Source organism: Callospermophilus lateralis, chromosome 11 (genome assembly GCF_048772815.1).
Source record: "Callospermophilus lateralis isolate mCalLat2 chromosome 11, mCalLat2.hap1, whole genome shotgun sequence".
NCBI classification, from domain to species: Eukaryota; Metazoa; Chordata; class Mammalia; order Rodentia; family Sciuridae; genus Callospermophilus; species Callospermophilus lateralis.
Window position 1 is genome coordinate 33,504,547 of NC_135315.1, and position 15,134 is coordinate 33,519,680.

The 15,134-nt window shown below is 34.7% G+C and overlaps 1 protein-coding gene across 1 annotated transcript in view; it reads left to right on the forward strand.

Moving 5' to 3' along the window:
- Positions 1-15,134, forward strand: part of Vmp1 (vacuole membrane protein 1) — a 117,289-nt gene that overhangs the window by 1,284 nt on the left and 100,871 nt on the right. The window lies entirely within an intron of this gene.

The window sequence follows — 15,134 nt, forward strand, 5'->3', positions numbered from 1 at the left end:
CTCAGCATAAATGATGGGAAGAAGCTACTATTTATTAGGTGGCATTTTATGCATTCTAGATTATGTTTGTATTGGAAAAGAGATGGTGAACCCAGACAAATGTGACCAATTCGTGTAAGTGTGAAATGACTAAAGTAGAAATCTTTCATGTTTTCTTTATCTATATTATATTATTGTAAATCACTAATGGTTTTCTTTTCTTTCTTTCTTTCTTTCTTTCTTTTTTTTTTTTTTTGAGGGATATATACTACTTGAATACACACAATTAATTATATGTTAGATTCCTGTAGCTCATTTTACAGAAGAAAAATACACATATAACCAGGTTTTTGAAGTACTTAAATAAATGGTTTGATGCATTTTTAACAGGTTATCTATACCTATTTTACTCAGTTTATTGTTTAATTCACATGCTGCTCTTATTTTTGAGTTAACAATTTTTTTTTCACAGTTGTCTTTGAAATGAGGTGTCAAGTTTTTTGACAGGTAGAATTATAAAAGTTCAATGTCCAATAAATTTACTTGTTGACTACATAAAGGTAAAATCTGTTCTTATATTCTTTCTGTTCAGTTCAATTGATGATTTGACTTTTCTCACATTACCAACTTCTTCCTGTGTTTGACTTGAATCACTGCTTTTTAGAATCTTGAAGATCAATAAACTTTAAACAAGGAGACCTGAATTGAAGTCTGGACTCCAACACTTATTGGGAAATTGTTGGCAGAATACCTGTCATTCTTAGCTGGCCTGTATTGTGTTAATAAAAGTACAGCTTACTTATTCTCATAGGTCTGTCACAGAATTTAGTGAGATAGTAAATGTGAAATCATGATATAAGTGAAAATATGGTAATACTGTCATTTTACTCAGCTGGAAGTATATCAGTGTAGAATTCTATTCCTTTGAGTAACTTTTAAAGTTGATGACTTGTACTGTGTCCTTTTGTTTATCTGAAAATATTATCACACACTTCTGAGACAATCTTTGCCCTACTTTTGAACAATAAAGCTAGCCAAGAACGGTTTTATACTCTGACCCATTGATTAAGTCATGTTGGTTAATAAGTAGGTGACTGAAAGGTGAGTATAGTTTTGCATTTGGAAGTTTAAATCTGATCTTTCTTGGTCATCCTGTATTGTCATGTGAGAATTTCCAAATACAGAAAAACCTAAAGTTTTTAGTTGCTTATATGTTATTAACTAAAGATTAGAAGTAGTTCCATGTTACTTACATTAAGAAACCTTATTATTTTACTAAAACCAATGTGAACATATAGTTAGATTCTTCACATTTATTTGAGGAGAAAATTAGGGCCTAGAATCAAGTAGCAGTTGGCTTGCCTGAGGTCAGTTGGCATAGGTAATACCAGAACCTGAACTGGGTTTAAGATCCTAAGTGTTCTTTGTATTCTGCTAAGGTTGTCTCCAAGCATCTTGGTATCACTTGGTAAAATTTCCTGGTTTGCAAGAAAATGTTTTCTTTTGTGCATTAAAGGGTACACACATACACATTAAAAAACTTATATTCCTTTTTAACTGGTAGAGTCTTATAAGTTGTAGGAAAACAAAGCTATTTGGCAAGATTTGCAGTGAAACAGATTAAGGAAAGAAAAAAGTACAACTTATTTACTCTCATAGAATACTTCAGAATGATTATTCTGATATTACACTTCGTTACTATCAGGTATTGAAATTTCTTTCTGGCAAGTGGAAATACAAGTCTTTATTGAGTGAATGTTATTAATGAGTCAGGGAAAGCTGTGTTAATTTGTTTGTTCCAGGTAAAAAAATTTCCCCAAGCTGTTGTGATTTTAATATTCCATTATGTTAATTATCTGTTATCTGTAGTCATTTCTGTAGCTATTTTGTTGTAGGTAAATAGCCACTGTAGAAGAGTACATTCTTTGTCTTGCTGGGAACTCTGTGTGGTTTATAGTCTTTCTCCTTTCCTACCCTCATGTCCTGTGTTTCTCTACCACTTTAGTGTAGAAATGAACTCTAGATTAACAAATCATGACAAATAGGATGAATTGAAGTCATAACTTTGTTGTGTTTGTGTTAGGGGCTGGGGATATAGCTCTGTTGGTAGAGTACTTTCCTCACATACACAAGGCCCTGGGTTCAGTCACTAGCACCACCACCAAAAAAAAGAATGGATTATTGTGTTTGTGTTAGGTGATAATCTACTTTCACAAAGATATACAAATATTTTTGAGAGTGAACTTTTGGAGGGGTGCTGGGGATTGAACCCAGAGAGCCTTGTGCTGCTAAGCATGGGCTCTACCACTGAGCCCTAAGAATATACTTTTAAAGAGCATATTGCATCAAGAAACTCCTTTTTTTAGTCTGGGTAAGTAACTTTAGATTAAGTTTGCTGAACTGAAGTGATGTTATGTAAACCCTTATATAAAGCTCATTTTAAAACATTTTGTTCTTAGCTGGGTACTGTAGTGCATGCCTATAATCCCAGCAATTTGGGAGTCTGAGGCAGGAGAACTGAAAATTCAAGGCTAGCCTCAACCTCAGCAATTTAGCAAGGCCTTAAACAATTTAGCAAGACCTGTCTCAAAATAAAACAAAAAGGGCTGGGGGAATGTGGCTCGGTAGTTAAGCAACCCTGGGTTTAATTCCTGGTACTAAAAAAGTAAATAAAACATTATGTTTCTTAAAAATTTGAACAAGGGATATTTTCTGTGTCATATTAAGAGGTCATATTTAAAGTTTTAGGCATATTTAAATTAAGCAAGGGCAATCCATTGAGTAATCCTATCCCAGCTAGTCCACTTAATGTTTATGTTTCTTTCTTTCTTTTTTTTTTTTTTTTTCAGTAGATAATTAAAATGTCTTCTTTTATTCTTGGGATTCTTTCCCTAAAACTTTGATCTTCATAGATGATTTGGAAGGATTCCACAGGTGGTTTTAAGAACTAGGAAGATAAAACCTTGGTTCAAATTCCAGCTCTATTACTGTGTGACTCCTGAGCTGGTTACTTAACCTCTTTCTATTTCAGTACCTTTATTGTTAGGGTTAAATGAATCAATTTAAGTAAAGTGCCTAATACATAGTTAAACATAATTATGATCATTGTCTTCATGTGACCCACTGAGCTGTTGCTAAGAACTCTTTCCCAACCCTATTTTGATAGCATATCTTTATGATGCTGCTTACTTATCCTTTGCTCATTATTAATGAACTTTCAGTAAATAGAGTATACATTTCATTTCATGAATATTTTACAACATATGTGAGATTCTTAACCAAAGGAGGCATTCTTGTAGCCATTCTCTTAACTTTTTTTTTTTTTAATTATCATTAACAGTTGACATTCTCTTTGTAAGCTGTAACAGAATTTGGCAATTGAAACCAATTCTTTGATATTTTATGATATCTTCTAGCACTTTCTTTGCATGGAAAGATCATTTTTTCCAGTGACATCTATTGCCTTATCTGTTCATTCACCCTTGCAATGAAGGAACATCTTGTATCCTAGGGCTTATACCAGGTTCTGGAGAAAACAATAGGAAATAAGAAATGTTATGAAGGAAACAAATAAGGTTTTGAGAGAGAGTTAACAATGTGGCTGTGTGCCTCTTTGGGGCTGGAGCACAAACAGACTTGGAATACAGTGAGACATGAGATAAGAAAGATATGCAGAGGTTATGTCATATCGAACTTTGCAGGTAATGGGAATGAGTTTGCTTTTGATTTTGAGTACAGTGGTAAATCATTCTACAGTTTTAAGTAGAGGAGTAATATGTTTCATAAGAACTTCTGCTCATGTGTGGAGGATGACTTGAAAGAGACAAGAATAGAAATGGAGAGAGAAATTAGGAGTGTACCAAAGTAATCCAAGTGGGAGATGAAAATGTCCTGGACTAGAGAGGTGGCAAAGAAGATGGAGAACAGGGTGTGGATACTAAATATATTTGAAATAGGACTTAGTCCTGGATTAGATGAGTGGTGAGGAAAAGAGAAGAGTCAAGAATGACTAAGCTTCTGGATTTAGTAACTGGGTGGGTGTTTGTGCCAGGTACTGGGAGAGAGAAAATTTGGGGAGAACCATGTTTGTTTGCTTGTTTGTTATAAGAAGGTGTGTAGGTATGTTAAATTTGAGATACTTGGGAATCATTCTAATGGTACTATTTTTTTTTTTTTTAATGGTGCTGGGGATTAACCCAGGGTCTTGTGTATGTGAGGCAAGCACTTTACCAACTGAGTTATATCCCCAGCTCCTCTATTATATACATAAATATCTACATAAATCTACAAATCAGAACCAGAAATACAAACTCAGGATATTTTAAACTGGAAACTGGATGAGTCACTTGGGGGGAGATAGGGAAAAGGAGAAGGCCCCAGTCAGGTAAAGGAAAAGGATCTGAACACAAAAAACTAATAAAGTGGTTACATCTAGTAGGAAGAGTACTGTAAGAGACAGAGGGGAGCAGGATTTTTTTTTCTAAGCTCATGAAAGTTTATATTTGGAATTCTTTTAAGAAATGGTCAGCTTTGTCAACTGCTGCTTTCTGCTCTAAATGAGGACAAAATAAAGTTGAGTAAAGTCAAATCGGTTCATCTGGCAAACCATTTCTTCACTCATTGTTAAGTATAGATCCTTGCAGAAATTTTCAGGATTCCCTTTAGGCAAAAGAATATCCAAGGTTTCCATGCCCTTCATAAATTCTTAAGATCTTTTATAGGAATTATAGTACAGTCATCCATTGATACTCACAGGGATTGGTTCCAGGATCCCCCCAGATACCCAGATGTATGGATGCATACAACCCATTGCATATCCTCCTATATAGTTTAAATAATTCCTAATACCTAATACAGTGTGTTATATGAATAGTTGTTAACCTGTGTTTTTTAGGGGATAATGCAAGAGAAAAAGTTTGTTCATATTCAGTACAGATGCAGGGTTTTTTTAAGGTTATTTTCTCTCTCTCTCTCTCTCTCTCTCTCTCTCTCTCTCTCTCTCCCTCCCTCTCTCTTTTTTTTAAAACTGGGGATTGAACTTGGGGGCACTCAAACACTGGGCCACATCCCCAGCCCTTTGTTTGTATTTTATTTAGAGGCAGGGTCTTACTGAGTTGCTTAGCTCCTCATTTTTACTTTTCATGCCTGTTATATAATGTCATACTTTTGCTGAGTCTGGCTTTGAACTCTCGATCCTCCTGCTTCAGCCTCTCCAGCTGCAGGGATTACAGGTGTGTGCCACCACGCCTGGCAGGATATTTTTAGTCATCAAATGGTTGATGATACAGAACTTGTGGAATAGTAGGACTGATTGTACTGGCTCCACTGGGGCAGAGCAGTGTTCTTCTTCAGTCCTTATGTAATCAGAAAGGGGTGTGGGGTCTCTATAAGATAGGTTTCTATTTTCTATGATTCAATTAATAAAACTTTGTTTAAAAATTATATGTGGGGGCTGGAGATATAGCTCATTGGTGGAATGCTCACCTAGTATGCACAATGCTGTGGGTTCAATCCCTAATACTGCCACCAAAAAAAAAAAGATTATATTCCATTGAAATATAAATATATATGTATTCCAAAATTATTTGTATTGCCTTTGAACTTTATTGTATAAGAAATTTTTATGGATTTTTTTTGTTTACAAAAATGACATCTTACTAAAATTGAAATCAATCTTGTATCTCTGCAAAACCCTAATTTTTAAATATTTAAGTTCATTAGTAACTTGAATAATTATGGGCAAATGAAACATACTAGGCATACTCTTACCTCAAAGTCTTTGCACTTCTTTTTCTACAGTGCTTTTCCCTATTTTTTCATGCCTGTTATATAATTTCAAATTCTCAAAGAGAAAGCTTTTCTGTCTAGTCTGTTGAAGATTACTATAGAAACATACATACACACACATGCACACACATTCATATACACACATTTAGCAACTGTATTTTTTACTGTAGCACTAATCACTATCTGTTTGAATATTTTTTATTTCTGCTGTGTCTCTAGCTCTTCCAAGTATGCCTAACATATAATATGCACTGAGTAAAAATTGCTAAAAGAGTAAAAAATTTTAACTGCTGAATAGTATTTCATTATGGTATGTAGCCATAATTTATTTCTTCTCTTGACAATAAACATTTAGGTGGTTTCTAATGTTTGCTGTTGTTACTTTCTTTCTTTTTTTTTTTTTTTTTTTTGGTACCAGGGATTGAACTCAGGGGCTTTCAACCACTGAGCCACATCCCCAGCCTTTTTTTGTATTTTATTTAGAGACAGTCTCACTGAGTTACCTAGTGCCTTGCTTTTGCTGAGGCTGGCTTTGAACTCGAGATCCTCCTGCCTCAGCCTCCCAAGCCACTGGTATTATAAGCTGTTGTTACTTTCAACTGTTCCGTCCTAAAGGCTGTGGCACTCTGGGCCTTCCGTAAAAGAGGCAGACTTGAGAACTCTGAAATTCTTTTAGGGTCACTTTTCCATTGTCTTGATTAATAGCACCTGGCTTCCTTTACCCTTACAAGTCTCCTTATCAAAAGTTTGCTTGGCCAGTGCAAGGTAATCCCAATTTGGGAGGCTAAGGCTGGAGCCAAGTTCAAGACCCATCTAAATTTAGTGAGGCGCTAAGCAATAAAAAGGACTGGGAATGTAACTTGGTTGTAAAGCTCCTCTGGGTTCAAACCCCAGTACCCTTAACCCCCCCCCCCACACACACACACACAAAAATGTTTGGCCACACTCTTTGTTTTATCTAAATTTTTTTTTAATATTTATTTTTTAGTTGTAGTTGGACAGAATACCTTTGTATTATTTATTTTTATTTTTACGTGGTGCTGAGCATCTAACCCAGGCCTTACATGTGCTAGGTGAGTGCTCTACCTCTGAGCCACAACCCCAGCCCCTTTAAATATGTTTTTTATTATTTTTTCTTCTTTTGGTATTGGGGATTGAACCCAGGGACATTTAACCACTGAACCACATCCCCAGCCCTTTTTATGTTTTATTTTGAGACAGAGTCTTACTAAGTTGCTTAGGGCCTTGCTGGGTTGCTTTGGACCTGCAGTCTTCCTGCCTTAGCCTCCTGAACTGTTGGAATTATAGTCGTGCACCTCCGCATCCAGCTCCCTATTTCTGACATCTTGTTTCTCATTTTCATCTGAGACTTCATCAGAATGGCCTTCACTGTCCAGCTATTCAAAGCCACTTTGGTGATTTCTGAGAAGAATCAGACTTTCTCTATAGCTCTTCTCTTCTGAGCCCTTACCAGAGTCACCCTTAATGTACTGTTCATCACAATCTCGGCTTTTATTTTTTTTTTTTCCTTTGGTACTGGTGATTGAACCCAGGGCCTACTACATACCAGGGAAGTGCTCTACCACTGAGCCATATTCCCAGCCCTTTCTTTGTGGGTGAGATAGCTTGTCATTAAGTTGCTCAGGCTGGCCTTGAACTTGTGATCTTCCTGTCTCAGCCTTGGAAGTATGGATGACGTGCATGTATGACCACACCTGTCCACAATGCAGACTTTTTCTAGTGTTCACTTCAAAACTGTTCCTGTGTCTACCAATTACCCAGTTCAAAAGCCACTTCTGCATTTTTAGGTATTTGTCATAGCGATTTATAAGTCAGTTTTACTGGATAATTTATAAAAAACAGAAATTTGTTTTTCACAGTTCTGAATATTGGGAAGTCCCAGATCTAGTTACACCTCTGTTTCCAAGACAAAAAAATGTGAACATTGTACTGTCAGGAAGGGAGGAATGCTGTGGCATTAACATGGCAGAAGGGCAAAAGTGAGTGGAATTTCTTCCATCGTAGACACCTTTATAAGAGCGAAACCCATTTCACAAGGAAGGAACCCTCATGGCCTAATTACCTCTTAAAACCCCACCTCTTAATACTTTCATATTGGCAGCACTTGAATTTTGAAGGAATAGAATTATATAACTGGGAATAGAATTATTAGCATAGAGTGTGTGCCAGTATTTGGCTTTATGGGTTGTTTCCTTAACTTTGGTATTTTCAATCATATTTCCTACTTTTTGCCAAAGGAATATATGTAAAAATGATGTGGTAGATATTAAAATTGAATGGTGGACTGCAGGATGGCCACAAATTCTTCATGTATTGTTTACATACCTGTTTTCAATGTGATTTTGTTTCTAGTGTCTATTTCTCTATCTGTTGAGTCTGTACTTTGTTACTTGCTTTGGCCAGTGCAGCATTGGCAAGAATGACACAGACACAGGCTCGAATAACATGTGCTTGACTTCTCTTATTGCTCTTTAGAGTGTTGAGCCCATATATAAAAAAAGCCTCAACTAACCAACTGGAAGAGAGGGGACCATGGAAAGCAATCCCAGCCAAGCGAGGTTTGTCAGCTCAAAAGCCAAGCTTGTCCAGACTAGAACCATCTAGCCCAACCCTCTGGGTCATGATAAATATATACTTTTTTTAAGTCACTAAGCCTTAAGACTAAGATGTTATACACTATTGGTACAAATTAATCTCATTGTGATTTTATGTGTATATGTGCAGGGAATTGAACCCAGGGCCTCACACATGCTGGGCAAGTGCTATACTGCTGTGCCACCTCCTCAGCTCCTCATTGTGATCTTGATGTATATTATTTGATTGTCAATGAGGGCAGGTTAGATATCTTAATTATTAGCCATACAGATTTCCTCCCCTATAACATGCTTCTTGAAGCTGGGCAATGGATTATACACACCTGTAATCCCAGCCACTCAGAAGGGTGAGGCAGGACGATAGCAAGTTTGAGGCTAGCCTAGACAATTTAGAAAGACTGTCTAAAAATAAAAAGGTCATGCACACACCTCTATGTCATTTGCCTATTTTAGTTTTATAGTTATTTGTCTTTTCTTAACATTATTGATTATTTAATCTGTTTTTACTTATCTTTTATCAGTAATATATTTCTCTGGTTTATCTTTTCATTTACTTAGGATACTTATGAGGAATTTTAAGTTTTAATTTCAGAGTTTTCCAATTGATCAGTCTTTTCATTTATGGATAACTTTTTGGTGAGTTTGAAGAAATCTTTTTCTGTCCTAAGACAGAAAGTTATTTATTTATTTTCCTACAAATTTTGCTTTAAACTTTTAGTAAATCCTTCACGTATATGAAATTAATTTTTTTTGCATGGTTCAAGTAGGGAATTCAAATTTTCTTACTTGAATAACTCATTTTTCTATGTCGTTTATCAAATAGTCTCTCTTATACCAACTGATCTATCTTGCCATGTCTGTAATATAGAGTTCCAAATACACAGGAACCTTTTTGTAGGCCCTCTTTTCTGATTCTTGGTCAGTTTGTTCTCCTGTATGCTGACACAACACACCCTTCCTTTATTATTATAGCATTGTGTGTATATATTTAAATGCTTTGTTTAAATATGCAAATATTTTCTCTTGTGGTTTGGCTTACCTTTTTAATTATTTTTTTAAAACACTGTATTTCAGAAGGTAAAAGTTTTTAGTTTGGATAAGGTTCAGCTTATCGATTATTTTCTTTTATGTTCATGTGTTTTATATCCTAAGAAATTTTTGTGTACTCCAAGGTTGCAAAGATTTTCCTCCTGTTTTTCTAGAGTCATTATAGTTTTAGTTTTTACCTCTAGGTGTATAATCCCTTTCAAAATAATTATTGTATATAACAAGATAAGGAAGGGCCAATGTTTGTTTTCTAAATAAGACTGGTCAGTTACCGTCTAAATTCCTTTGTACTTTTGTTGAAATTAGTTGTTCCTATATATATGGGTCTGTTTCTCTATTTTCTCTTCTGTTCCATTGATCTATGTCCATCTTTTTACCAAAACCACACCGTGGTGATTACTGTAACTTTATAGCAAGACTTGAAAGCATTTAATACAAATCCTCCAACTTTGTTCCTTATCCAGATTATCTTGGCTGTTCTAAGTTTTTGCATTTTTATATATAAATTTGAACTTACATTTTATTTGAAAGTCTAATCAAGGACATGAAGTGACATACCCAACATTCTTACAATCTCCCGATTCTAGTATTATTTCCACTATCCTAGTTCTTGACCTTACTCTTATTTCTCTCTTTTTGTGAAAACTGCATTGGTTATGAAAAACTGCCTGAGCATTTAGAAGTGGATTTAAGAATAAATGACAAACAGGATTTTCAACATGTAATTTTACAAGATGTATATTTTCTTCATAAAAATAAAATCATGTATTAAAAGAAAAGACAATAAAATGGTATTTTTACATATTGGAATTGGGATGAAGAAACCTTCTCTAAAACCTATCTTCTTTCAAAAAAAGAGATCCTAAAGTTTTCCAGGTTGTGTCTTTTTTTTTTTTTATTGGAATTTTTTTACTTGAAATTTCACTTAATTACAAATTGGGTATATACTTCAGTGGTAGACCATCTGTTAGTGATTAAACCCAGGGCATGTACCAGGCCCTGGGTTTAATCACTAATACCAGAAAACAAACAAACAAAAAACCCTACGTATTTGATCTGGAACAGTAGTCTTTTTAATGATTAGAAGCTTGTGATAAATTGAATGTACTTTACACTTGACTAAATTAAATTGAGGAACAGCTTAGGCCAAAAATATGTAACCTCCTAACCTGCAGACCCAGTTTTGGAAGATTTGTGGAGATTTTGAATCCTTGAAATTGTACCCTAATTTGAGGCTTTAATTTGTCTTAATTCCTCAAGATTTTAAAAAGTTCAAAAAGATTCAAGGAGTTTTTTCATACATTCCCATTCAAATCATCATGAATGCTCAGAAAATTCATTTTTTAACTGGTAAAATCATGTGATAGATACTGGTTTCTGGCTCAGAGTCATATGATCTGATAGCCACTCTGATATTGTGCATTGTGTTTGTGCAATGTGAGGCTGCCTAAAGCCTCATTGGTCAAGATATATTACATAGATTGTTTATTTAGTTTTTAAAAGTAAATTACAATCTTAATATTAATTGTTTTCAGAAAGTCTGGAGCTCTTTTGGAGTAGCAGACTGTACTAAATAAAGGTTACTGAAAAGTGTCATACTTAAGTTGGCTGTCCTTGTATGTCTTGCATGAAAAACAGTGTTATCATTAAGAAATCTGGCTTAATATTTTTATGAGAAAGTAGAATCCATTTGAATAGATTATTTTCTTAAAAGGAGGAATGTTCAGTTTATTTTTGAATGATATTGCCAAAAAAAATGAGAATCAATGGTTTCACTGCTCTTCTTTTTCCTTTCACCTGTTTAGCTCTTCCAACAACTGTTAAATTACTCAGGTAGTTGCTATTATTATGTCATATGTAAATGTTTGTGTTTTGCTTTGGGGAACTGAGTAATTTAGTTTCACATTGTTTTTGCATTACAAGTATGGCTAATGTTTAAAATGAATGGAGTATTATAGTCTTAGCACTGAATGTACAGCTTACAAAGAACCTTTGTGAGATGATTTTAGTAGTGCTTTCTAAGCATTTCTGCCAGAAACAAATAAAAATACCTCATATTTTAATGTTAATCTTTTATTTTAAATGCTTCAGCTCCTTTTAAAATCTGCTAGGTACAGCCTTTTGAAAAAGTATTTCTTGTGACTAGATCTGTGTTCTCGATGAAAATTATTTGATATTTGTGTTATACTTCTGTGCTATTTGTTTTCTCATCTACAAATAATTACAAATAATGTACAGTTTATTTTAACAGCCTATTCTTACAAACCATACATGTACTCTCACAACAAAGTAGGCTCCATTGAAAATTGAGAATAAATGTTAGGGGCTGGGGTTGTGGCTCAGTGGTAGAGCGCTTGCCTAGCATATGAGACGCACCCAGTTCGATCCTCAGCACCACATAAACATAAATAAAGAAAATAAAAATTGTGTCCATCTACAACTAAAAAAAAAGTTTTAAAAATTATATGTTAGATTCCTGTTTGAGTATATTTCATTCTTTTAAACAGACTAGGGATACTTTGGATTTTCTCCCAGATCTAGGAATCTGACCTTTCATGAATTATGTCATTGAATTGTGAAAAGCAGCTCTTCTTAAAAATGATGCTTTTAACTTACCCTAACTATGTAGAGTAGAACCCTTTTACCCTATAGTAATAATTAACAGATTGTCCTTTTGATACATTTCAAAATGTTTAGATGAATGAAAAATAATTCATTTTTATTATCCAATATAACAAACTAAGATTTTTCTGATTTTGTGGCTACATAGGTTGTGGGAACCAGTTATGAAGACTCTTGTATATTATAGAAGTTCAGAGAGCAAGTGACTAGGGCTGGTGATATAGCTCAGTTGGTAGAGTGCTTGCCTCACATAAATAAGACCCTGGGTTCAATCCCCAGCACCACAAAAAAAAAAATAAAAAGAAAGAAAGAAAGAAAAGAAAAAAAAGAAAGCAAGTGCATATCAGTGAACACTCAGAGAAGTATTTATATGATTATTTTGGGGCATTTGTGACAGTCATAAACTGGGCATGGAAAAAGGAACACTAAATGCCTGCCAGGTACTATGTGAGGCACTTATATATTATTTCTCTTGAAGTTGAGAAGCCAAATTACTGACAGTCTCAAAGTAAAACAAAAATACTTAAGGATGACATGAAAATTGTCAAGGAAATAATATGCAAATATGCTGAAATGTAAAAACTTGAATTACTTACCCAAGGAGACATGACTACTTGGTGGTGGTAGGATTTTTTTTTTTTTTTTTTTAATACTGGGGATTGAACTGAGAGGTACTTAATGACTGCGCCACATCCCTGGCCCTTGTTGTTTTTTTACTTTGAAACAGGGTCTAAGTTGATTAGGGCCTTGCTGAGTTGCTGAGGCTGGCTTTGAACTTGTGACCCTCCTGCCTCAACCTCCTAAAACACTGAGATTACAGGCATGCACCAGTGTGCCTAGAGAATTTTTTTAGCTATTAAAAAATTAAACTACTTTGAGCTGTGAAGGCAAATTGAATTAGAATAAGGTGGATGCATTTGGTCCTGAGTGTGGAATACGAGTGAGATACATAGTTAAAATGTGACTTGCCCTGATATGGCCTCAAATCAATTAGGATGTATTAACATTTTGAGGTATCACGTTGTCCCATTTCCCTGTAAAATGGGTCATTTTGTAATGTTGAAGATGATAATGAGATTAATAGTGTGTCAATGTTAGATTAAGTAACCACTTTTGCAATTTGAAAATAGGCAGCAAAGTATATAGTATTTCCTGAATAAAAATGGGCTGGACATGCCATTAAATCCTCCCAGGACATGTGGAACTTGGTATGTCAATTTCAGAGTCTAATCCTTAGTTTTATAGTTTAGAAATTTTAATTAGTAAACCTATAATTTAGTTTTATTGAACAAACTGTAGGATATAGAATTTTTCTAATCAGATTCATAAACCACATACCAGCTTACTAATATTGCAAAGAGAAGCATTCTGTAGATTGATCTTGTCCATTTCAAAATTCTCAGAAAAATTATTATTATTATTATTTGTATTGGAAATTGAACCAAGTGGTCTTCTACCACTGAGCCATATCCCCAGTCTTTTTTATTTTTTATTTTGAGACAGGGTCTCGCTAAGTTGCTTAGGTTCTCACTAAGTTCCTGAGGCTGGCTTTGAACTTGTGATCCTCCTTCCTCAGCCTCTTTAGTAGCTGGGATTACAGGCGTGCCCCACCACACCCAGCCTAAAAATAATATTAAATTTAGTTTTGGGGGAGAATAGTGTCAGTGTCAGCAATAGTTTTCACTATAATTAAGACCATTTGGTATCTGGACCCTGCCTCTAGATTTATCACTAATTTATCTTGTGACATTATCAAAGTCACTTTACCTCTGGGAGTTTATCTATGAATTATAAAGATAAGATAGATTTGAGTATTCCTTAAGATCCTTCCTATGATTCTGATTATTTTTACAGAATAATCAAAAAGCACTGTCCTTAATAAAGCCCTGTCATGTGGAACGTCATCTTGCTTTTGAAAGAAGAGAATTTTATTTCTCTCCATTTCTCTCTAGCAAATTTACTTTCTATTTTTGTTTAGGCCTATTCTGGACATTTCAAATAAGTGGGAATCATAACTTGCTATATTTTGTAACTGAATTTGTTCATGTAGTGTACTGTTTTCAAAATTCAACATTGCTGTAGCATGTGTTAGTACTCAATTTCTCTTTATGGCTAAATAATATTTCACTTTTTGAATATACCAAATTTTCTCTGTGTATTCATCAGTTGAATGGGGGGAATTCAATTCCCAATATAGAGTATTTAAGACTGAGAGAATAATGACATAATTATAACAGAGCGTAAACAGCACAGTAAGGAATCTGGACCAAGCTTTGAGGAACTCCAGGAAGTAGAGCAGGAAGAACTATCAAAGCCAGAGAAATACAAAGATAAACAGGAGAATATTTCAAGGAAAGCATTTCAATAAAATTAAGAGGCTCAGTAAGATGTGTCTTTTGTATTTGGCATTGTGGAAGTCATTAGTTGTTTTGTTGAAATAGAAGTCACATTGGGGCTGGGGTTGAGGTTCATTGGTAGAGTGGTCGCCTAGCAGGGGAGCTAGGTCCTGGGTTCAATCCTCAGGACCACATAAAAATAAATAAATAAAATAGAGATATATTTTTTTAAAAAAAAAAGTCATATTGCAATGGATTGGGTAGAGATTTGGTGATGAGGAAGTGGAGACTGTATATAGGCAACTCTTGAACTGTACCATGAAGGACTGAGAAATGGGAAGTATTAGATAATGCTTATCTTCTGGTGAGACTAAAGGAGGAAAGATACAGAGAGAACTATTTATAAAGAGAACTGAGGAGCTAAGTCCCTGAAAACATGAGAGGGGATGATATACAGAATGTATATTGCCACAATGGCCTTTGAGACATAGAGGACACTGCCATAGCTATAAAGAGAGAAAGAGTGCTAACATGGGTGAAGATATAAATATTTGAGTAGGTTTAGTAGTAAAAGTATTAGAGAATTCTCCTTCTGCTTTTGTGTTTAAAAAAAAAAAAAAGCCATTGGCAACTGAAAGTAAGAAAGGAGAAAATGAGGTAAAATGTTTGCAGATAGAGAACAAGGAGTGCAGTAGTTGTGAGAAAACTTATCAATTCAAAATTGAAATGTGACATCTCAAATAGTAAG